Here is a 26,051-nt window from a genome sequence, read left to right on the forward strand (position 1 = left end):
ACATTAAGGAAAAACTCCATCAAATATGTGTGCTTGGAAATATTCAGTGAGTCTGCAATAAACAATTTTTTTTTACTTTAAAAAAATTTTTTATTTATTTTTTATACAGCAGATTCTTATTAGTTATCTATTTTATACATATTAGTGTATATATGTCAATCCCAATCTCCCAGTTCATCCCACCGCTACCACGCCCGCTGCAAGAACCAATTTCTAGTGATACCATAGTTCAATGCACTCAGGAACTGGCTAATGATATGGAAAATCATTCATAGAACACACAAACCTAGCAATGTGTTTTTATTGACCCTTTATAAATGCAAACATAACATGGCAATTACATTTGAATAGGATGGTGTTATGAAGGAAGAATTTTTTTTCAGCTTAATTGCCAAACATAAATAACTTCGAACTGCATAAACTTATGAAAGATTATATATTCAACAAATGTGATTTGGAGTTTAAATTTTGTGTAACAGTATTTTCTGATGCTGCAACTGTCATGACAGGAATATTCTGGACAGTTAAAGGATTAAGGAGTTTGCCAGATTAAGCAGTTTACTCCAGAGTGTAAGTCAATGCACTGCTTCCTTCATAGAGAAATTCAAGTCACCTGTCTACACAATATGCTTACTGATGTACTATAATTGTGGATTACTTAAAGGTTAATGCAATATAGTACAGACTATCCTCACTGAGTGATAATATGGAAACTGATCATATACTACAGGTTCCATGGTATCAAGGGGAAATGTTCTGTCAAAAATGAAAAATTAAATGAATTCTTAGTGTTTCTACAAGATAAAAAATGTTTGGTCCCAATATTTTAAAGGTGTGAATTAGACAGCCAGACTTATCTGTCTTATATATGTTATTTTTAATGATCTTCATACTTCATGTAAGGAAGGCATACAAATGTTTCTCAATGGCCAATAAGATCAAAGTAAACAAGGAAGTTAGTAGACTGAATGAGATACTTATGACATGTTCCATAATATAATAATAATTTTCACTGAAGTAGGTAATTTCAGATATTGTACATTTGTTGAAAGATTATCTCTACGCACCTTACAAATTTGTTTTGTTTTTTGTACCTGGGAAGGCCCCGCAAGGTCCTGCTCAGTTTTTTCTCTGTTTGTTTTTTTGTTTTAATTAATTTTTATTGGAGTATGGTTGCTTTACAATGTTGTGTTAGCCTCCACTACACAACAAAATGAATCAGCCATACACATACAGATATCCCCTCCCTTTTGGACTTCCCTCCCATTTAGGTTACCACAGTGCATTAGGTAGAGGTCCCTGTGCTATACAGTATGTTCCCATCAGTTGTCTATTGTATACAAAACATCAATAAAGTATATGTGTCAACCCCTGTCTCCCAATTCCTCCCTCCCCACCCCTTCCCCCCTTGGTATCCATACATTTATTCTCTACGTTTATGTCTCTATTTCTGCTTTGCAAGTAAGATCATCTATATCATTTTTCTAGGTTCCACATATATCCATTATTATACGATATTTGCTTTTCTCTGACTTACTTCCCTCTGTATGACACTCTCTAGGTCCATCCACATCTCTACAAATGACCCAATTTCATTCCTTTTTATGGCTGAGTAATACTCCATTGTATATATGTACAACATCTTCTTTATCCATTCCTCTGTTGATGGACATTTAGGTTGCTTCCATGTCCTGGCTACTGTACATAGTGCTGCTATAAACATTGGGGTGCATGTGTATTTTTGAATTATGGTTTTCTCTGGGCATATGACCAGTAGTGAGATTGTTGGGTCATATGGTAGTTGCTTTAGGTTTTTTTTTTTTTTTTTTTTTTTTTTTTGCGGTACGCGGGCCTTTCACTGTTGTGGCCTCTCCTGTTGCAGAGCACAGGCTCTGGACGCGCAGGCTCAGCGGCCACGGTTCATGGGCCCAGGTGCTCCGCAGCATGCAGGATCCTCCCGGACCAGGGCACAAACCCGTGTACCCTGCATCGGCAGGCGGACTCTCAACCACTGTGCCACCAGGGAAGCCCTGTTTTTAGTTTTTTAAGGAAACTCGCATACTGCTTTCTACAGCGGCTATATCAATTTACATTCCCACCAACGGTGCAGGAGGGTTCCCTTTCCTCCACACCCTCTCCAGCATTTGTTGTTTGCAGATTTTTTGATGATGGTCATTCTGACCGGTGTGAGGTCTATACCTCATTGTAGTTTTGATTTGCATGTCTCTAATAATTAGTGATGGTGAGCATCTATTCCTGTGTGTGCTGCCCATCTGTATGTCTTCTTTGGAGAAATGTTTATTTAGGTATTCTGCCCATTTCTTGATTAGGTTGTTTTTTTTGATACTGAGTTGTATGAGCTGCTTGTATATTTTGGAGATTAATCCTTTGTCAGTTACTTCATTTGCAAATATTTTCTCATTCGGAGGGTTGTATTTTTGTCTTGTTTATGGTTTCCTTTGTTGTGCAAAAGCTTTTAAGTTTCATTAGGTCCCATTTGTTTATTTTTGTTTTTTCATTACTCTAGGAGGTGGGTCAAAAAAGATGTTGCTGTGATTTATGTCAAAGAGTGTTCGGGCTATGTTTTCCTCTAAGAGTTTTATAGTGTCTGGTCTTACAGTTAAGTCTTTAATCCATCTGAGTTTATTTTTGTGTATGGTGTTAGGGACTGTTCTAATTTCATTCTTTTATATGTAGCTGTCTAGTTTTCCCAGCACCACTTATTGAAGAGGCTGTCTTTTCTCCATTGTATATTCTTGCCTGCTTTGTCATAGATTAGGTGACCATACGTGCGTGGGTTTATCTCTGGGCTTTCTATCCTGTTCCATCGATCTATATTTCTGTTTTTGTGCCAGTACCATATTGTCTTCATTACTGTAGCTTTTTATACTACAAAGTACAGTACAGGGAGCCTCATTCCTCCAGCTCCATTTTTCTTTCTCAAGATTGCCTTGGCTATTTGGCGTCTTTTGTGTTTCCAAACAAATTGTAAAATTTTTTGTTCTAGTTCTGTGAAAAACGCCATTGGTAATTTGATAGGGATTGCACTCAATCTGTAGATTACTTTGGGTAGTACAGTCATTTTTACAATATTGATTCTTCCCATCCAAGAACATGGTATAACCCTCCATCTGTTTCTGTCATCTTTGATTTCTTTCATCAGTGTTTTATATGTTTTCTGAGTACAGGTCTTTTGCCTTCTTAGGTAGGTTTATTCCTAGGTATTTTATTCTTTTTGTTGCAATGGTAAATGCAATTGTTTCCTTGATTTCTCTTTCTGCCCTTTTGCTGTTAGTGTATAGGAATGCAAGAGATTTCTGTGAATTAATTTTGTATTCTGCAACTTTACCAAATTCATTGATTAGCTCTAGTAGTTTTCTGGTGGTATCTTTAGGATTTTCTATGTATAGTATCATGTCATCTGCAAACAGTGACAGTTTTTCTTCTTTTCCAGTTTGTATTCCTTTTATTTCTTTTTCTTCTCTGATTGTCATGGCTAGGACTTCCAAAACTATGTTGAATAATAGTGGCGAGAGTGGACACCCTTGTCTTGTTCCCGATCTTAGAGGAAATGCTTTCAATTTTTCACTATTGGGAATAATGTTTGCTCTGGTTTTGTCATATATGGGCTTTATTATGTTGAGGTAGATTCCCTCTGTGCCCACTTTCTGGAGAGTTTTTATCATAACTGGGTGTTGAATTTTGTCAGAAGCATTTTCTGCATCTATTGAGATTGTCATATGGTTTTTATCCTTCAATTTGTTAATACAGTGTATCACATTGATTGATTTGCATATACAGAAGAATCTTTGCATCCCTGAGATAAATCCCACTTGATCATGGTATATGATCCTTTTAATGTGTTGTTGCATTCTGTTTGCTGGTATTTTGTTGAGGATTTTTGCGTCTATGTTCATCAGTGATATTGGCCTGTAGTTTTCTTTTTTTGTGATATCTTTGTCTGGTTTGGGTATCAGGGTGATGGTAGCCTCGTGTGGAAAGAGTTTGGGAGTGTTCCATCCTCTGCAATTTTTTGGAAGAGTTTGAGAAGGACTGGTGTTAGCTCTTCTCTAAATGTTTGATAGAATTCACCTGTAAAGCCATCTGGTCCTGGACTTTTGTTTGTTGGAAGAGTTTTAATCACAGTTTCAATTTCATTACTTGTGCCTGATCTGTTCATATTTTCTATTTCTTCTTGGTTCAGTTTTGGAAGGCTGTACTTTTCTAAGAATTTGTCCATTTCATCCAGGTTGTCCATTTTATTAGCATATAGTTGCTTTTAGTACTCTCTTATGATCCTTTGTGTTTCTATGGTGTCAGCTGCAATTTCTCCTTTTCCATTTCTAATTTTACTGATTTGAGTCCTCTCCCTTTTTTTCTTGATGAGTCTGGCTAAAGGTTTATCAATTTTTTTATTTTCTCAAAGAACCAGCTTGTAGTTTTACTGATTTTTGCTACTGTTTGCTTCATTTCTATATCATTTATTTCTGCTCTGATCTTTATGATTTCTTTCCTTCTACTAACTTTGGGTTTTGTTTGTTCTTCTTTCTCTAGTTGCTTTAGGTGTAAGGTTAAGTTGTTTATTTTAGATGTTTCTTGTTTCTTGAGGTAGGATTGTATTGCTATAAACTTCCCTCCTAGAACTGCTTTTGCTGCATCCCATAGGTTTTGGTCCATCGTGTTTTCATTGTCATTTGTTTCTAGGTATTTTTTGATTTCCTCTTTAATTTCTTCAGGGATCCCTTGGTTATTTAGTATTGTTTAGCCTCCATGTGTTTGTATTTCTTTTACAGTTTTTTTCCTGTAATTTATTTCTAATCTCATAGCGCTGTGGACGGAAAAGATGTTTGCTACGATTTCAATTTTCTTAAATTTACCAAGGCTTGATTTGTGACCCAAGATGTAATCTATCCTGGAGAACGTTCTATGAGCACTCGAGAAGAAAGTGTATTCTGCCACTTTCGGGTAGTATGTGCTATAAGTATCAATTAAGTCTATTTGGTCTATTGTGTCATTTAAAGTTTGAACACACCTTACAAATTTGATGAAACATTTTCAATCTTCTTTTCCCATCAAAAGAAGATCCATATACAGGACATTTATGACTCCAGAATCCATTTCTATAATTGAGATAGAATTTAAATTTAACTATAACTCTACAGGACAAATTGTTGGAACTGACTACTAATGAAAAATGTATTCTCTAAATAAACCATTTGCTTCATCTTAGAAAAAAAGTTAGAAATGAATATCCTGAGTTAGCTGAAATTTCTTTTAAATCTCTTCTCCCATTCTCATCAACACACTTCTGTGAGTCTGGTTTCTCTACACTGAATGTTGTTAAAATAAAATATAGGAATAGTTTAGATATGCATTATGTCTTTTGAGTAGCACTGTTGTCAATCCAACCTAGATTAGATAAATTAACAGCAAGAAGCAAATTTATTTGACATAGTAAAAATTTTATTGATATATACAATGTTTGTTAGAGTGTATATAGACATTTAATAAATGGGTTGCAATTCCACTCAACTTTTTGTTTTGTTAGTAGAACTGTAGAATGACAAAAAAATTACGACTGTTTATAGCAACTCTATATTAATAGTCTAGAAGATACTTTCCAGTAACAACATTTATAGTATTTCTAATTCTTTTCTTTTTCCACACGTACAACTGTTTTAATTATACTTATTGAAATGTAATTATCTGTTTAATCTAAAATTTTTAAGCTTATATTTTGTCTTTTTAAATTTCATTTTCCAGGGACTTCCCTGGTGGTCCAGGGGTTAAGACTCCACGCTGCCCATGCAGGGGGCACAGGTGCAGCTCCTGTTCGGGGAACTAATATCCTTCATGCCATGTGGTGCGGCCAAAAGATTTAAAAAAAAAAAAAAGACTATTAAAATGAATAAGTTATCATTAAAAAATAAATTTTGTTTTCCTAGTAATTTACTTTTATTGTACTTTACAAAAGTGTCCATGCACAAATTATTAAAGAAAAAAAATCCTCACAACAGGTAGTTCAAGAAGCACAGCGATATCGCACAGGCTGGCAAATTACAACCTGCTGTTTTTCTAAATAAAGCTTGGAACACAATCACATGTATTTGTTTACCAACCATCTACAGCTACTCTCACTCTATAACAGCAAAATTGGGCAATTGTGGCAGAGAGCATATGGCCCTCAAAGCCTAAAATATTTACTCTCTGGTCTTTTGGAAAAAAAAAAAAATTTGCCAACCCTTGCTCTAGATGGCTGAACATAATGTTAAGAAGGCTTCTCTATTTTTCTGCCCCAATCAATCAATAAGCAAAGACATTACTGGAGCTCAGGACCATTAAGATGATTAAACATTCCTACCTGCAGACACAGGGCCAGAATAATTAAGTTTAGATACTACTTAGGCATCACCACTGACAGAGAATGAAGGGCATGTAAAACCCCTCTACATGGTGTCTGTCTCTTGGTATCCTAAAACTCTGATTTGCATGTCTGATTTTGATTTATCTGATCCAGACAGAAGAATAAGCACTAAATCTGAAAGACCCAAAAGAATCTTCAAGCCAAACAAACAAGAGTTCCAACTACAGGAGTGCATTTGTGTGTGGATCAGAGGGGAAAATGACCTTCTTCTGTTATAATTTTTATCTAACTGCACTTTGAACACTTTCAAAAAATGATATCCTATATAGGTTTCAAGAAGCAACAACGAAAACAGTAGAAAAGATCATTTTAGTTTGACGTGCTTTGGATTTTATATGTTACTTGGAATCCAATTCTAAACTAACAAGTTAATCTATAATAGTTATCCAATTCAATGTCCAAGGTTCAATTATTTTAAAATAATAAAATTATTTTTGTAAAAAGTTATGCCCAGAGTAGGTCATTATATTCTTCTATAGGCTGGAAATGCAAAGTCTATAAAATAGAAGGATATCCTGTTATTCTGAGAACAATGCCTCACTATTACATACCTCTTGAATAATTTCCTATTATGATTTTTTGAATTCCATTATAATATACACCACATATATAATGAATATAATTCTTGAAAGTTGCTGAAAAATATAAGTTAGGATTTGTTTTTAACCTTTCAACTTTAGAACAACAGTGCCCAGAATATCTTGAGCACTGATATCATAGAGTCAATATATCAACGAATATTTGAGTTCTTCCTTTCAAGAAGTTACAAGCCATAAGGAAAGATGATATACAATTCTTGGCTAAAAACAGTTCATAAGCTAGTTGAGATCTTCTACATAGTTTAAAAACAAGAAATGCTTTTAATGTCTAATGGTATGGAGAACTTATCTTCAAAACTTGTATGGCCAATCATATCCTAAAGTATTGGAAACTATAGGGTAAAAATGCTATAATTATATAAGCCAAAAATATTTAAGAAAATTGACTACAAAAAATCCAAACCAAAAAAAAAAGCAAATCTAATTTTGAGCATTAATAATGAGAAGTCTTAGTAACAGAATTAACTGCAGAGAGTTCAGTCCAAAATTAAAATAAAGCATATAAATAGAAAATAAAAAGTATTAAAACATCAACTCTGAACAAAACAAAAAAGGGAAAAAAATAGATCTTTCAAAAACAAAGCACAATTGAGGTATTTAGAGGGAAGTGTCCTGATGTCTGCAATTTACTTTGAAACACACCAAAAATAAAATGGAATACTGAATGATACAATGATCACAATATGGATGGATATGTGATAAAGCAAGTATACTAAATGTTAATGGTAGAATGTAGGTGGTGGGTATATGGGTATTAACTGTTATACTCTTTCAACTTTGCTGTATGTTTAGATGTATTAATAATAAAAGGGACCAATGTAAAGCATATTAACATTTTAACATCCTTTCAGTATATTAGTTGAAAACTTTAGTGACTACAATATACTTGGCTACAAAGAAAGATTTGAAATGACCCCAATTTTATTCACATGTACAGATTAAATGATTTGAATTGAAAACACAGAAATAGAGAATTCGTTAACAGCACACAGAGAATAATGGAAAATTAAATAGAAGAAGGGGGGTCTCATTAATTTTGCACTTTTTTTTGCATTTTTAAGGAGTCAGAGAAAATATTTTAAAAATCAGAGAAGGTAATTAGGTAACTAACATCCAGGCTTTTAGAATCCTCAGAATTCCAGAACTGTTCCAAACGTAAAAGTCAATGTTGTCTAAAAAAGAAAAAAAAAAGCAAAGAAACGGTTGCTCTTTCCCTGATTGAAACCCGCAATAGATTAAAAATCCCAGATTAAAAACCTACTCTAAAACTCTCAGTTTCCCTGCTCTTATTTTCAGTATAGTTCTAATCTCACTGCACTACAACTGGAGTCTTAGTCTATGCGTGAGCATGCACGCACATCGACAGTGTCTTGTTTATCTCAGACTCTCCAGCCATTTATTCTGCTATGAAGTGTCTATCCCTGAGAAAGCATACTCTAATAAGAAATAAAGACAAATGACCACCCTACATGGTATTATTATTATTATTATTATTATCATCATCATACTATTTTATAGATCAGTAAACTGAAGCACTGAGTGGTTAAGTAAACCGCCCAAGGTTATACAGCTAATAAGTGACAGAGGGGGAATTCAAACCATATTCTTAACCATCAGGCTATACTCTTCATTTGGAAAATTCTTATCTTCCAGAGACCCATTTTTAGCAAATAGTCAAGATTTCTAGTTCACAAAATCTAAAAACACTGAAAATAGGCCCTAGTTCTTAAGAACTGAGCCAAACAGGACAAAGGGAACCTCACTTTAAGAACTGGAGTATCTTATTCCAACAGTAATTGACAGTGAATGCCTTATCCACAGTCTTCTCTCATCATTCACTACTAGTATGTATTGTTTCTGCTTATAATCTTGCTGAATACAACTGTGATTTGGAAACCACTTGATTTTGCCTTATACTATACTCATTTACATATCTGTTTTATCCTACATGATTATAAATCCTTTGAGGATAAGAATCAAGTTTTACTTATCTTTGCAGCTACCCTGAAAAACTGATTTAAGAAACCACTTGCTCATATGCAAAAATTCACCAAGTTCTAATGTTTAAGTCACTAAAAAAATTATTTGAACTAATAACTGTTCATTAAAATAACAGTTAATAACATTAACAGCAGTTCACTAAAAACGAATACTCCTTGAATCAATGTTTAGTTTACATTTATTAGTGCATGAAGACCAAGAGTATAATTCTGCTAAATTATACATATATAATACTGCTAAATTATATATATAACTCTGCTAAATTACATACATATAATACTCTAAAAATCAAAGGTAAGTGTCATTAAATGGATGTAAAAGTTTAATCCTACTATGAGAAATAAAGTTTTTGCAAACTATTTAAATGTAAACTTCGTTAAATGATTAATTTCTGAGAATATAAAGCAGTAATTTATACCACATGAGCCACTTGTAGCTCTCAATTATTAGTCAAAAGACATGTTTCTATTTCCCTCTACTAATACCACTTTCTCAGCTTAAGAATAACATTTTATTGATTCTTACTCTGAATTGTAATTTCTAACACAGCACACATGAAAAAAGCATTCTTCATGCATTGGATGTTATTTAAGCATGTATAATGTGCCAGATATTGTACTAAGTGCTAGAAATAAATCACAAGGGAAATATAATCCTGTATTTAAGGACTCTATACGTGGGGAAGTGAGGTGTGAGTGCTATCATGGAATGCTTCCTGGACAGTGTTACGGTTCCCTCTTTTAAAGTAAAAGCATTAGATCACCTCCTGCTTTCTCAGAAAATCCGTAAAGCAAACCAACTTAGAGAATTAGAAAGAGCAATTATTTATGCTAGAGTAATGGCAGTTTATAACATTAAATTTCTGTTCATTATTTTTTCCCATACATCACATTAAAAGCTTGGATGGCGTTTTACCCAATTTGTAAATTCTTTGGGACCAGCTGATTTAAAACATAGGCTATACTGCTTATTCAAAAGTCACTCTGCAGGTTGTAGAGAGTGCATCAAAGAGAAAGGCAGCCCTACTACAGAAAAACTGATGCTCAGATACAACGAACAACAGACCTATGTAATTGCTGATTGTAAATGACATAACATGCACATTGAAAGGAAAGATAAAAAGTGATTTCAGATATGAATCCCAAACTCGAACTCACCTGATGATTTAAAGTGCTGAAGCTTCTCTCACGTGAGCAATACTATGAAGCAGTGCTCTACTGAGGAGCATTAGATATGCATTTATTTGACGATTGAATAATGATTCCCCTTCGCAAAACTAGGTGAGCTAGTTTCATTTGTTTATGGGTCTATTTCTCCATTAGACTAAGACTTACTCAAAGACAGCAACCATGTCCTTTTTACTTTTAAGAGGAATGTAACAACACAGCAATTAAATTCCATCACAAAGTAACCAGTGCTCTGAAGAACCTAGGGGCAGGTCAGGAATAAAGACGCAGACGTAGAGAATGGACTGGAGGACACGGGGAGGGGGAAGGGTAAGCTGGGACGAAGCAACAGAGTGGCAGGGACATATATACACTACCAAATGTAAAATAGCTAGCTAGTGGGAAGCAACCGCATAGCACAGGGAGATCAGCTTGATGATCTGTGACCACTTAGAGGGGTGGGATAGGGAGGGTGGGAGGGAGATGCCAGAGGGAGGGAATATGGGGATATATGTATACGTATAGCTGATTCACTTTGTTATACAACAGAAACTAACACACCATTGTAAGCAATTATACTCCAATAAAGATGTTAAAAAAAAGTAACCAATGCTATATTATTCCTATTAATAACTACAAATGAATAAAAATATTTCATTTTGCAGAGACTGCTTCTCTTTTTTCAGGTTTTACAATATCCTAGAAGGCATGCCCCCTCTTTAGTTCTAAAGCTTAAACTATGTATAACATCAAATAAATTATCTAGCTATATATACCATTTTTTAAAATTCTACTTTATAACATATTTGCAAATAGTCTTTTTTTAATTTATTTATTATTTTTGGCTGCGTTAGATCTTCATTGCTGCACGCAGGCTTTCTCTAGTTGTGGCGAGTCAGGGCTACTCTTTGTTGCACTGCACGGGCTTCTCATTGCGGTGGCTTCTCTTGTTGTGGAGCATGGGCTCTAAGCATGCCAGCTTCAGTAGTTGTGGCTCGTGGGCTCCAGAGCACAGGCTCAGTAGTTGTGGCGCAGGGGCTTAGTTGTTCCGTGGCATGTGGGATCTTCCCGGACCAGGGCTCGAAACCCCTGTCCCCTGCACTGGCAGGTGGATTCTTAACCACTGCACCACCAGAGAAGCCCAGAAATAGTTTTTATTTTATCTTCCCCCAGACCAATTAAAATGTTACTTCCCATTACCAATATAAAAAACTTTTATCTGAAAAGGGAATATTCTAATTTTATTAATGATATCCTCACCACCTAACAGCACCTGCCACATGGTAGGTCCTCAGTGTTAGTCGAACTACACTATTAATAAATACTGTTTAGAAAAGGGATTGAATGGAGAAGCTGCACAAGTATGCATTTGATCCCTGCACTGTCAAGTATGCACTTGATCCCTGCAGTGTTTCAATATTTATTCGGCAATGTCACAACCTCTCCCCAAAATTATCTGTAATCAAACATGAGCACAAAACCATCATGTTCAGGACTATGTCATCTCCTTCCACTGAAGATAGATAATAGGTTTGATTTTCTCTATGACCAGTCATCATAAATGGGATAGATGATACCCTTTCAATTACGTTAGTCTTTACTGGCAGTCCTTACATTTGGGGGGCTCTCTTAAATAAAAATCGACTACTAACTATTTGTTCTGAATGATCTGTTTAAAGCTATTAATAAACAAGAATGGATATCTAATCATTCTGATTCTCTAGACATAACTCTAAGGTTCCTGAACCTCCCATGAGAAATTTTTGGTACCTACTGGTTTTAGCTATTCAATGATCCCAAAGGAACAGAATGATATAATAGAATGAAATAAATTGGTTCTATACTCTGGCCCCTGGCTGAAAATAAGAAATTCAAACAAATACTAAAATTATACAGAACTCAGAACTTTTGGAAAAGGTTGGTACATTTAAGAGACCATCATTTTTTATTTGTCTAGATTATAAAAAAGTAAATTGTGAGTTACACAAGAAAATCTATAAACACCAACAGAAACTGACCTCTGTAAGTACATACAGAAACAGTGAGAGAGGAAAGAAAACACAGGCTTTGGTCAGACACCAACATTCAGACTGTGTGAGGGGTGCCCTTTCTGAGCCTCGGTGTCTTTATTTTAAAAGTAGGTATAATAGCCAGTATCTTACAGTGTTTATTATAAGAATTTAAATAAAATAATTATGTCTAACATATACTTAGTACTCCAAAAACTATGGTTATCATAACTTAGGAGGGAGAAGATCCTCTTTTCAATCATATTTATACATGTAGCTACATCAAGAGGCTCAAATTAATATTTGAATAGGAAAATTATAGTTGGTTACTGTATCCATTTCCCAGGGCTGCTGTAACAAAGTACCACAAACTAGGTGGCTTAAAACAAGAGAAACGTATTCTTCCACAGTTCTGGTGACTAGAAGTCTGAAATAAAGGTGTCAGCAGGCTTGGTTCCTTTTTGGAGGCTCTGAAGGAGAATCCATTCCATGTCTCTCTACTAGCTTTAAATCAGAGCTTCCCAAATAATGTACTGCACCCCCACAGCTATACCAGGAATGAGAATCCCTCAGCCTTTCAGTGAGCTAAGAGGGGCATGAGGCACTGAGCCACCAGGACTGCCAATTCTGCATTCTTTAAAAGTTTTGCAACATTTTTTTCTAATGTCATAAAACCTGTCAGGCTTATGCCATAGCAAATTGTCCTTAAGACCTGAGGTTATTACTGCATAAAGGGCTCTAAAAATCAGGCATTACGTAGTATACTACATATACCAATATTCAGTTTAAAATGGACAATCTCAGATGTAACACTGGTATAACTGGATGTCATCACAATCTGCCCCTCAATCGCCTAAAAATCAAACTGACTAGATTCTTGACTTTAAGACCACTAGTACAAAACATAATAAAAAGTTATATACACAACTTACAATACATGAGGTGCCCACCCTTGCCATTTCTATTCAACATAGTGCTGAAAGTACTAGCAAGAGCAATCAGACAAGAATAAATAAAAGGCATCCTAATCAGAAGGAAAAAGTAAAATTATCTCTGTTTACAAATACATAATTTCATATGCAGAAAACCCTAAAGACTATTTTAAAAAAACCATCAGAATAAATGAATTTAGTAAAGTTGCAGAATATAAAAATCAACATACAAAAAACAGTTGTGCTTCTTTATACCAACACTCTATACAAAGAGGAAATCAAGAAAACAGTCTCATTTATGATAGCATCAAAAAATATTCCTGGGACTTCCCTGGTGGCACAGTGGTTGGGAATCCGCCTGCCAATGCAGGGGACACGGGTTCGAGCCCTAGTCCGGGAAGATCCCACATGCCGTGGAGCAACTAAGCCCGTGCACCACAACTACTGAGCCCACGTGCCTAGAGCCCTGCTCCACAACAAGAGAAGCCACTGCAATGAGAAGCCCACACACCACAACGAAGAGTAGCCCCCACTGGCCACAACTAGAGAAAGCCCACATGCAGCAACGAAGACCCAATGAAGCCAAAAATAAATAAATAAAACGCAGCAACAAAGACCCAACACAGCCAAAAGAAAGAAAGAAAAAAAGCTTAAAAAATATTCCTATTTTAACAAGCAAAGCAAATTGTATATTGTCCTGGTATACCCACTATCCTTACTAAAAGGTTTTTTTTAAAAAACTAGGTGGAATATACCCTGATCAAATATAATGCCACTCAAAGCCTAGCTCTAACCTCTGTGTCTGTATTACTGAAAAAGGAGTTAATAATTTTTTGATAAATTCATTAAATGAATGCAAATGTAATCACTAGTTAAAGTTAAACCTCAAGGAAAATAATACATGTACAAGGGAGACTTTTAACCCAAAATCTAATTATACCAAATCTAGCGGTTCAGGAAGCTGAGGCACTATTCATGTCTTAATTTGTGCACATTTCTTACTAATCTCTGTCACTAGTAAATTCAAACATAAAATCCCAAGAACTCATGATTTATTTTGAGACATCCTGATCTTTCTAATACCAAGGGTGTGGAAAAATACCCAGGATAGCACTGTTTTGTTTTTCCTGTGCTCCTACTCAAAGGCAATGAGGGAATACATTCCAGTCAGAAAGTTTTCCAGGAGAAATGGGCAACAATATACCATACAATGCCAGAGTCAAAGGGAGCCATAAATACTATCTAAGAAAGACTTTAGGGCTTCCCTGGTGTCGCAGTGGTTAAGAATCCGCCTGCCAATGCAAGGGACACGAGTTCAAGCCCTGGTCAGGGAAGATCCCATATGCCACGTAGCAACTAAGTTTGTGTGCCACAACTACTGATCCTGCGCTCTAGAGCCCACGAGCCACAACTACTGAAGCCCATGTGCCTAGAGCCCATGCTAGCACCACAACAAGAGAAGTTACCACAATGAGAAGCCTGCACACTGCAGTGAAGAGTAGCCCCCGCTCTCTGCAACTAGGAAAGCCCACGCCCAGCAACGAAGACCCAATGCAGCCAAAAATAAATAAGTAAAATAAATGTATTTTTTAAAAAAAGACTTTAAGTGAAGATCATACAATAAATTCATGCTCTGATGCAATGTTTGCCCACCCCACTCAAAATATATACAAATGAGAAATTAAAAAATTAAAGGAGAAAACCAATAAGACAAAGATGGGCATCAAAATGAGGTAATCATCTCCCTGGACCAGAAAGCGATGCTATGATCAGGGTTGAAGTCAGAAGCACATTAGACTCTAGGTTAAAAAGAAGACAATGGGAGGAGGATTCTGGAAAAATGATGGAGTAGGAAGCACCAGGAATCAGTCTCCCTACCTACACAACAACTGCTCTGGTAGAATCTATCTGCTGTAACTATTTTGGAACTCTGAAGACCTTGAAGGTTAGCAACTTCCAGTGGAAGATGTGGATGGGTAAATTGCAGGGTTTTTTCCAGTCAATTTCAATTCTTCACACAGTAGCATCTATCCATCCTTTACTCCTGGCACATGGCAGGCAGCTCAGCTTGTGTTACATGTTCCTGAAGCACCTTGCACATAACTTGCAAGAACCAGGATGGGCAAAAAAGACACTGTACTCTAAATATCAGTGATCTCTGTTCTGACTGCTGATTGCCACTTCTGATCATAGAGATGCAGACAAAGAGGCAGGCAGCCATTCTTGTTTAAGTAACCTACCCCATCCCCCACTGCTGAAAGCACCTCCACCTCCAGATGAAGTGATTTTGAGGGAATTTAAAGGACTAGCACCCTTTTCCCTCCTGTCATTTTTCACTTTTTCCCTTTAAAGAGCCAGACACTAAAGACTAGAAAATTCAAAAATTACTACATATAAAGGGAAAATTAGAAAGTGACCATGCATGTACAGAGAAAGGCTCAGAAAAAACCTGAGAAGGACTTAAGTTTATACCTCAGGCTGATATTTGGCACAGAGACAAACTATAACAATCAAAAAGCAAAAACAACAGAAAACACCAAACCCTTCGGAAAGGGGAGAATCTGATTTCCAGAGTTACCACATTATTAGATTCAAATATCTAGCATTCAACAACAACAACAAAAAAGATCACAGGGGGCTTCCCTGGTGGCACAGTGGTTGAGAGTCTGCCTGACGATGCAGGGGACATGGGTTCGTGCCCTGGTCCAGGAAGATCCCACATGCCGCGGAGCGGCTGGGCCCGTGAGCCATGGCCGCTGAGCCTGCGCATCCGGAGCCTGTGCTCCGCAACGGGAGAGGCCACAACAGTGAGAGGCCCACGTACCGCAAAAAAAAAAAAAAAAAAAAAAAGATCACAGGGCATACAAAGACACAAGAAAGTATGGCTCATTCAGAGGAAAAAATATAAATCAACTGACACTGTCCCTGAAAAAAAACTTATGGCAGACAAACTACACAAAGACTTTAAGGATGCTCAAAGAACTATAGGAAGATGTGGAGAAAGTCAAGAAAACAATATGTGAACAAAATGGAAATATCAATAAAGAAATGGAAAAATCTAAAAAAGAAACCAAACAATTTTTATAGCTGTAAAGTGCAATAACTGAAATGAAAATTTCACTGAAGGGATTCAATGGCAAATTTGGGCAGGCAGAAGAATCAGTGAACTTGAAGACAGGACAATGAAAACTGTCAAGTCTGAGGACGAGAAAGGAAAAAGGATTGAACAAAAGCAAGCAGAGCCTAAGGAAAGTGTGTGATACTATCAAGCAGACTAATTATGCATTGTAGGAATCCCAGAAGGAGAAGAGAGAAAAGGGCAGAGAGAATATTTGAAGAAATAACGCCTGACAAAAGAAATAAAAGCAAAAACAAATAGGACCTAATTAAACATAATAGCTTCTGCACAGCAAAGGAAACCACGTACAAAACAAAAAGACAACCTACTGAATGGGAAAAAATATTTCCAAATGATGCAACTGATGAGTGGTTAACATCCAAAATATAAAAACAGCTCACAGGGCTTCCCTGGTGGCACAGTGGTTGAGAGTCCGCCTGCCGATACAGGGGACACGGGTTCGTGCCCTGGTCCGGGAAGATCCCACATGCCTCGGAGCGGCTGGGCCCGTGAGCCATGGCTGCTGAGCCTGCGCATCCAGAGCCTGTGCTCCGCAACGGGAGAGGCCACAGCAGTGAGAGGCCCGCGTACCGCAAAAAAAAAAAAAAAAAAAAAAAAAAAGCTCACATAACTCAATATCAAAAAAACAAACAACCCAATCAAAAAATGAGCAAAAGACTTGAATAGACATTTTTCCTAAGCAGACATACAAATAGCTAACAGGCACATGAAAAAATGCTCAACATTGCTAACTATTAGAGAAATGCAAATCAAAAACACAATGAGGTATTGCCTCACACTTAGAATGGCTATCGTTAAAAGTCTACAAATAACAAATGTTAGAGAGAATGTGGAGAAATGAGAACCCTTCTACACTGTTGGTGGGAATGTAAATTGCTGCAGCCACTATGGAAAACAGTATGGAGGTTCCTTAAAGAACTAAAAATAGAACTACCACATGATCCAACAATTCCACTCTTGGGTCTGTATCAGGAAAAAAGGAAAACACTAATTCGAAAAGATACATGCATCCCAGTGTTCATAGCAGCACTATTTACAACAGCCATGATGACATGGAAGCAACCCAAGTGCCCATCAACAGACAACTGGGTTAAGAAGATGTGAGATACACACACACACACACAGTGGAATATTAACTCAGCCATAAAAAAGAATGAAATACTGCCATTTGCAGCAATGTGGACATAACTAAAGAATATAATGCTTAGTGAAATTTGTCTTAGAGAAAGACACATACTATATGATATCAATTATATGTAGAATCTAAAAAATAATAGAAATAGATGTATATGCAAAACAGAAAGACTCACAGATATAGAAAACAAACTTGTGGTTACCAAAGGGAAGAGGAAAGGAAGGAGGAACAAATTAGGGGTATGAAATTAACAGATACAAACTACTATACATAAAATAGAGAAGCAACAATGATTTACTGTACAGCACAGGGAATTATACCTAATATCTTGTAATAACCTATAATGGAACATAATATGCAAAACACTGAATCACTATGTTGTATGTATACCTGAAACTAATACAATATTGTAAATCAACTGTACTTCAACAAAAAAAAATAAAAAATAAATTTTAAAAAGTATATTTTGCATATAATTCCTCAATTATATATGGGAGCAGAGCCAAATAACAAGCAAGATAATAAAACTAAGTATAACAAAGTTTCAAAAAAGAAGACAAAACTAGCAAATCTACATGCCCAAGAATACTAACATTTACTCAAACCCACCAGTGCTTCTTCCAACAGTTTTTAAAACTTTAAAAATCAAACTATGTATATCAAGTATTTTGAGGAAAAAAATCAGACTGCTTTTCTCCCAAAATTTATTTCTAACCATTGGTGCAAGCTAAGGAGCTCAAAAATAAAATAAAATAATTTAAAAACATAAGTATCAACATGAACACAGAAAACAACCCTCAACTTTCTCTCAAGATAGTTATCCTTATTGTTTTACAAGACAAGACAGGCAAAATAGAAAACTCCAAGTATACAGTCCACCATTTCAAATAATTTTACCAATGCTTCTTTAATAGCAATGGCCAGAAAGCTAGGTGTACACAGCTAAAATAAGTTACATTTTAAACTTTTATGCTGATGAAATTTACCAAAAAATAACTCTGCCACATATACACAACACTAACTTCTTGGGTAGTATTCCTAACTCTTCATAAATTTATTTCTTAAAAGAATAAAAATAGCAAAAAGTTGCACTTGAGGTGGGACTCTGGTGATAACCACAGGCTTTTTGACAGGGTGCCTGTGTTTGCTCTGTGTTTGTCCTCAGACAAGGAGCCACCCTTAAAGTCCACAATCTTTTCCTGCTCTTTCTCTCCAGCCACAGTAACCTTTTGTATCCTTCCTTCACTAGCAGCATTCTGCCAAGGACTACAGTAAGTATATTAATACACAGAACTTGCCTTTAGCAATCTCAGTTTGAGTACTGCAAATGATTTTACCAATACCTCAGTGGTTAGCTAACTACAGTCAAAAGCCAGACTAAATTTTACACTAATACTTAATGTTGTTTAGTGACTCATATGGCTTCTGTGTTTTCAGAGATTCATTTGCTGTTTGTATAAATAGATATGCAATACATCTATTATTTTTGAATAATACATCTATTATCTATTATTTTTGGAATTTCACAAACCATTAATAAATATTAATACATAAAACATTAATACTCTTGTAGGAAACGGAAAGTACCAAGAAACTTGAAAAAGTTCAGGGCTCAAATCCCTTCAAGTGTAAATAGGGATACATAGTATTATTTTCTTTCTTTCTTCTAACATCTCCCTAAAAATGTATTACAAGTTTAGTGTGCATGTACTTGAGGTACTATTCTTCAAGTTGCTGTCATCTGATCAATCCCACTTAAATTCTTTTCCTTTATGATATTTTTTTTATTGGGACAGCTCATCTGTATGATCTCTAAATCTCACAAATAATACTCAACCTTTTTGGCCCATCAATTCTTTGTGTAGAGGATGACAACATATACCACAAGTACTAATTCTATAAAGGTCATTCTTTTCAGTTGACTATAATGCCACATCAGTGGCTTTCAGGAGAAAGAATTTTTAACTTATTTTTTAAAATTTTTTATTCTTTAATTTTATTATTATGTTTTTGGCCGTGCTGTGCGTCTTATGGGATTTTAGTTCCCCAACCAGGAATCGAACCCAGGCACTCGGCAGTGAAAGTGCAGAGTCCTAACCACTGAACCGCCATGGAATTCCCTGAAGAGAAAGAATTTAATATATTTAATTGGAAGACAATATACAACCATAGAATATAAGTCCTGTAAGTGCTAGAACCTTTTTTTCTTCTTTTTTGGACAGTACTATATCCACAGTACCTAGAAGAGTGCTCAAAATATTTTCTCAACACATGAAACGTGGTATATCTTAAAATAAACTAACTTTAAAATAATACTTTTATAAAAAAATTAAGTGGAGTAAGTCCTGCTAGAGTATAGATTCTATTCATCTTATGGTCTAACTAAGGAAACATCAATATTCACACGATTAAGCTCCTGACAGAGATGAACCAAAATATTAAAATACTTCAAAGAATATTAAATATTAATATTAGATACCAAAAATTAACCAAAACACAACTACTATTTTTTTAAAGACTTTTAAAATTGGTAAAATTGATAGAGGAAATTAAAAATTCAAAGCAGCTGTTCACATTAATTGTGATTCCATTTCTTTTAAAGCTATTTAAATAGTCTTGACTATTTAGATGATGTACCAACAACAAATAATAGCCAAAACTATGGAACGTCCCAAAAAGGAAGCTTATACTAGTGTCATTATCAAACATTATCCATTAGACAGTTGGTAACATAAATGTTTCACATACTTTCAATTTAACAACCAGCAGACTCTCTGAAGGAAATTCCCACAATAATGACAAATGTTCTGATTTTCAGTTGATTTTTAAATGTGTATAAATGTAAGTTAAGAATATACAGGCTTTGACATTTTAAAAACTTTAATAACTTAAACTAAAATGTATAAGTTAAAATTAAACCAAATTCTCAAATGTTTAATTTTTCTTTAATTATGCCTCGCCAAATACTTTTAATGTAACGAATCTTCATTTTTTTTAGAGCACCAGCAAAACGTGATATAGCAAAAAAACAATAAAACAGAAATGGCTCGAGATAATTTTGAAAACTGATAAATGATAAAAATCTAGTATCACTGTTAAAGATTCAATCAGGCTTGAAAATGGCAATATCGGTGATATGTTCTAATCTATCAGACTCGCCAAAACAAACCATAAAGTCTTATTAGGTCCAACATCACCTATGTAGTATTTTTGCTAAAAATTTAACCTAGATCTAATCATGAAGAAAAAACCTGGACAATTCGACAAAACTTCCTACAAGACAAATGACCAGATGAGTAAAATAGGTGAGAGAAATTAAACGGTGCAAATTTCCAGTTACAAAATAAATGAGTCATGGGCATGAAATGTACAGTTGGGGAATACAGTCAATAATAATGTAATTTTTTAAAAAAGAAAAATGACCAGATTTTTCAAAAAGTCAGTGTCATGAAAAACAAAAAAGGTGAAAGAAATATTCTAAATAAAATCAAGAGACACCAAACTCAATGTGTAAACCTTAACTGGATCTTGGAAAAACAGCTATAAAAGACATTTTGGGAATAAATGAGGAAATGTGAATACAAACTACATATTAAATGATATTATAGAATTATTATTCATTATCTTGGATATGATAATGACATTAGTTACTTTGGAAAATGATCTTGTTCTCAGAAGATGCAAAGTAAAGTAAGTGGATGAAAAGTCTCATGATAGCTATAACTTACTTTCAAACTGTCCAGCTTAGAAAAAAAGTGTAGCTACATAATGTAAATGGGGCAAAATGTTAATAATTGGTTAATATAGAGGAAACTGACCATTCTTCAGTATATTATTCTGTCAACTTTTCCACAGATTTGAAGTTTTTTTCAAATAAAAAGAGGAAATGTCATTAGGGCAAAATTTCTCTTCACATTTCAATTCAATTCAGTAAAAATTACAAAACCTAAAGCTGGCTAACATATGGAAATTTCACTTTGTAAACCTCTATGGCTTAAGGTAATAACTGTTATTGATTCTTATTATAGATACATTCTAGATAACTTGGGTTATAAAGAAAATTTCCATAAAGTGGATCCTATTGCATGAATTTCTAGTACAAAATCTGAGCTGTGGTTGTAAGCTTTTACAAAGACTTTTAAAGACAGCTTGGGCTTCTGTGGTGGCGCAGTGGTTAAGAATCTGCCTCCCAATGCAGGGGACAAGGGTTCGAGCCCTGGTCTGGGAAGATCCCACATGCCACGGAGCAACTAAGCCCATGCACCACAACTACAAAGCCTGCGCTCTAGAGCTCGCAAGCCACAACTACTGAGCCCATGTGCTGCAGCTACTGAAGCCCACTCATCTAGAGCCTGTGCTCCTCAACAAGAGAAGCCACCACAGTGAGAAGGCCTTGCACCACAATGAAGAGTATCCCCCGCTTACCACAACTAGAGAAAGCCTGCGCACAGCAATAAAGACCCAACGCAGCCAAAAAAAAAAAAAAAAAGACAGCTGAAAAAAAACCTGGCATAATAAAAAGGTTAAGTAGTTACCCTAATGAAACAGTAAACGTTCTCGTATTGGCAGAGTTTTTACAGTGCTTTTCCAAACGGAAGAAGGTCCTGCAACTACCTTACCTTATACCCTTTCCCAGAAAAATGGGACTTGGATTATCTAATATTATATGCAAAAGTTCCCATAATTAATTCATCACTCCCTTTCTAATATGGAAATCCATTATCTAGCAAAGCTAGGTTACAACAATTTGCAAAAAAAAAAGGAAAACTATCACAATAAGAACACAAAGGACCATCTTATACGTGTAAACATAGATTGGGAGCTATTTTCATATTTTTTATACGTGTAAACATAGACTGGGAAGTCTTCATTTCTGGAGACCAGTGCATCTGGTCTCCAGAACTAGCTGAGAAGAAGGGCAGAAAGAATGGTTATCATTCTCCGTTCAAAAATGAAGGGAAAAAAAGGTCAGAGAAGTCAAGTAATCTTCCCATTATCATTAATTTGTTGTATTTCAGACTGAAAACGCCTTTCCTTGAATTAGTATCCCACTTCTTGTCCATAAATTGAAAAATATGTAGTTAGTGGCTACGGCAATAAATACAAAAAAGGCAATTAGATATCTTTTCTCATACCAAAAAAAAAGCTCAATATGGATATATTACATTATAGATATATATATACATATAAAATATTATGAATATTTTACTTTGCAACACATTCCTCAGTCTACGAAAGAAAGAAGCCATTAGGAGTATACTTTCTTTAATGCCCCCCCTACAAGTTTCAACTTTTTTTCAAACAATGAAATCTCTACAGAGCCTGGGGGGAAAAAGAACATATCTCATCAATTCTATTAATAAAATATATATTTTTTTAACATTTTAAGATCTCTGAAATCAGGATGCATGTAACCATTGACAACATCCCTTAACTGCTGTCAGGATACAACAGAATTTGGTGGCTTGAGGAAACAATGAACTCCTCACATTTCCAACATTTAAGTACTATATTATCATTGTCAGAAAACCTTCCATTGACACCATCTGCTAAGATCAAGAAACTTTTCTGCATGAAAACTTAAGAGAGTGGTATCAGCAAAGAGGAAAAATTCCTGGAGGAAATACTGGGAGACTCTGTCAAGAAATGCTGCTTTCTAATGCACTAAGTGGTAGAGAGGTAATACAGTGTGGAAAAACAAGGAAATTAATGGCTCTGAATCTAAAAGTTATTCAGGGGCTTCCCTGGTGGCACAGTGGTTAAGAATCCGCCTGTTAATGCAGGGAACACGGGTTTGATCCCTGATCCGGGAAGATCCCACATGCCACAGAGCAACTAAGCCCATGCGCCACAACTAAGCCCATGCACCACAACTACGGAGCCTGCGCTCTAGAGCCCATGAGCCACAACTACTGAAGCCCACAAGCCACAACTACTGAAGCCCGCGTGCCTAGAGCTCATGCTCCGCAACAAGAGAAGCCACTGCAATGAGAAGCCCACGCACTGCAACGCAGAGCAGCCCCCACTTGCCGCAACTAGAGAAAGCCCGCGCGCAGCAACAAAGACCCAATGCAGCCAAAAATAATAAATAAATAAAATAAATTAAAAAGAAAATAAATAAATTGAAAAATTAACTGGGAAAACACTGAAAAATATCATCTAAAAGGCAAATATGACAAATAACAAGAAGAGTCAGCAAACTGGCTCTCCATAAATGTACTCAACTGTCCAAAGCAGAGAGACAAAGAAATACTTTACTTTATGAATATGAAATTTTGAAATATCTACTATTAGCTACCTTATACAGTTTGCATACATTATTATATAGAATTATATAAACACAACCAGATATAATTTACCTGACAGACATTTAAAGAAATTTTTCAAGAGTAAATCTGACTGCTTTGTAAAATATAATTCAACTGCATTGTGTGTATACATATATACACATAAATACATCTATCTATACATGTAACATATGTGTGTGTGTGTTTAACAGAAGAGATAGAAGTCTAAGTAGATGATTTAGAGTTAGAAAAGTAGCTGGGCTGCCCTGGTAGTGCAGTGGTTAAGAATCCGCCTGCCAATGCAGGGGACACGGGTTCGAGCCCTGGTCCGGAAGATCCCACCTGACACGGAGCAACTAAGCCTGTGTGCCATAACTACTGAGCCTGCGCTCTAGAGCCCTCAAGTCACAACTACCAAAGCCCTCGTGTCACAACTACTGAAGCCCGTGCGCCTAGAGCCCATGCTCCACAACAAGAGAAGCCACCACAATGAGAAGCCCGCATACTGCAAGGAAGAGTAGCCCCCACTCACCGCAACTAATGAAGGCCCGCGCAGCAAGGAAGACCCCACGCAGCCAAGGAAGGAAGGAAGAAATAAAGAAGAAAAATAAAGTTCCCTTTAAAAAAAAAAGAAGAAAAGTAGCAAAGGCACTAAAATAGTGACAAATTATATTGGAAAGAGTAGGCTGGAAAGGAATGGCTTAAGAAGCTAATTTCTCATTTAATTAAGTAGTAATCAAGCAATAATGTCTAGAGTTGATAAATCAAGAATCAATTATGCACATTATTTAAAGATACGGAAAAGATCACCAGAAGAACCAAAACAGGATCCATTTTTAATCTTTTCTCTGAGGAAAAAGACTGGCATTACATCAGAGGACTGCTACTTTTCATACAATTTAATGTACTATTTTATATTTTTAATCATGAACCAGTCCTATTTATTTGATTATTAAAACTTTACAATATGTTACAGAAGAATGTATCATGCAAAAATTTTCACTTTGTATTAAAAAGAAGTTGTTGTTTTTTTTTTTTGGCCACGCGGCTTTTGGGATCTTAGCTCCCCGACCAGGGATCGAACCCAGGCCCTCAGCAGTGAAAGCACAGAGTCCTAACCACTGGACCACCAGGGAATTCCCTGTATTAAATTTTAAAAGCATATGATATACTCTGATCCCAATGGAAGCATATCTATAAAGGGACTACATGAAAACATACCTGTAAACAGCATAGTAACTCCCTATTTTAAAGGTTTATGGAGAGAATTAAACCAGATAATATATATAAAATTATCAGCAAAGTGCCTGGTACAATGTAGGGATTAAATCAATATTAGCTATCATTACTAGTATCTATTATATATGCAAAGAATAAAGGTCCAGCAGTAACGTTAGAACTAATGCTATTCATTATGTAAAGCACCTGATATATAATAAGCACTCAATAACTAACAGCTGAATTAATGAATTACTGAGTCTATCTAAGTTTTCAAAAATAGATAATTCCTTTTCTAAGACTATAAAATAAAATAAAGGCAGACAGCTACCTGGTAAACTACAAAGAAATCAGAATAAAACTAAAATCAAGATCTAACAAAGTACAAATAAAATCTTCCCCAATTTTATTATTTATATTGATAATAACAATAGCAGCAGCAACAACACAAATTACGCTGATAACAGGGGTTATCATGTACAGCATTTCCTGGGTGTTAATTTTTCCTTCTAGTGCTCTCCTGTATTTTTAAATTTTGTAACAAATACTACTTTTATGATTTTTTTTGGGGGGGATCAATTTTAGAATTCTACTCCACATGGAAAGTAATTGCTTACAAGGGCCAAAATTTCCAAATTATGTTAAACTGTTTTTGTATAAGGATGGATACTTATTAATTCTTACATACTCACAAAATGATATATCAACATAATTTTTCCTTGGCACATTTAGCTGTCTGAGAGCAAATAAGATTCTAATTAAAATAAGTGCTTATGGGACTTCCCCGGTGGTCCAGTGGGTAAGACTCCACGGTCCCAATGCAGGGGGCCCAGGTTCGATCCCTGGTCGGGGAACTAGACCCCTCATGCCTGCCACAACAGAGAGTTCACATGCCGTAACTAAGAAGTCTGCATGCTGCAACCAAGAAGTCCACATGCCACAACCAAGAGTCCACATGCTGCAACTAAGAAGTGCGCATGTCACAACTAAGAAGTCCGCATGCTGCAACTAAGAGCCCGCATACTGCAACAAAGATCCCGCATGCCGTAACTAAGACCCGGTGCAGAATGAATGAATGAATAAATAAATAAATATTTTTTTAAAAATAAAATAAATGCTTAAATTTCCCTATAAATAGCAC

General features: G+C 35.6%; 1 protein-coding gene across 3 annotated transcripts in view; it reads right to left on the minus strand.

Annotated features, from left to right (window-relative positions):
- Positions 1 to 26,051, minus strand: part of FCHSD2 (FCH and double SH3 domains 2) — a 299,906-nt gene that overhangs the window by 228,899 nt on the left and 44,956 nt on the right. The window lies entirely within an intron of this gene.

This window comes from Mesoplodon bidens (genome assembly GCF_964165515.1).
Source record: "Mesoplodon bidens genome assembly, chromosome: 7".
Lineage (NCBI taxonomy): Eukaryota > Metazoa > Chordata > Mammalia > Artiodactyla > Ziphiidae > Mesoplodon > Mesoplodon bidens.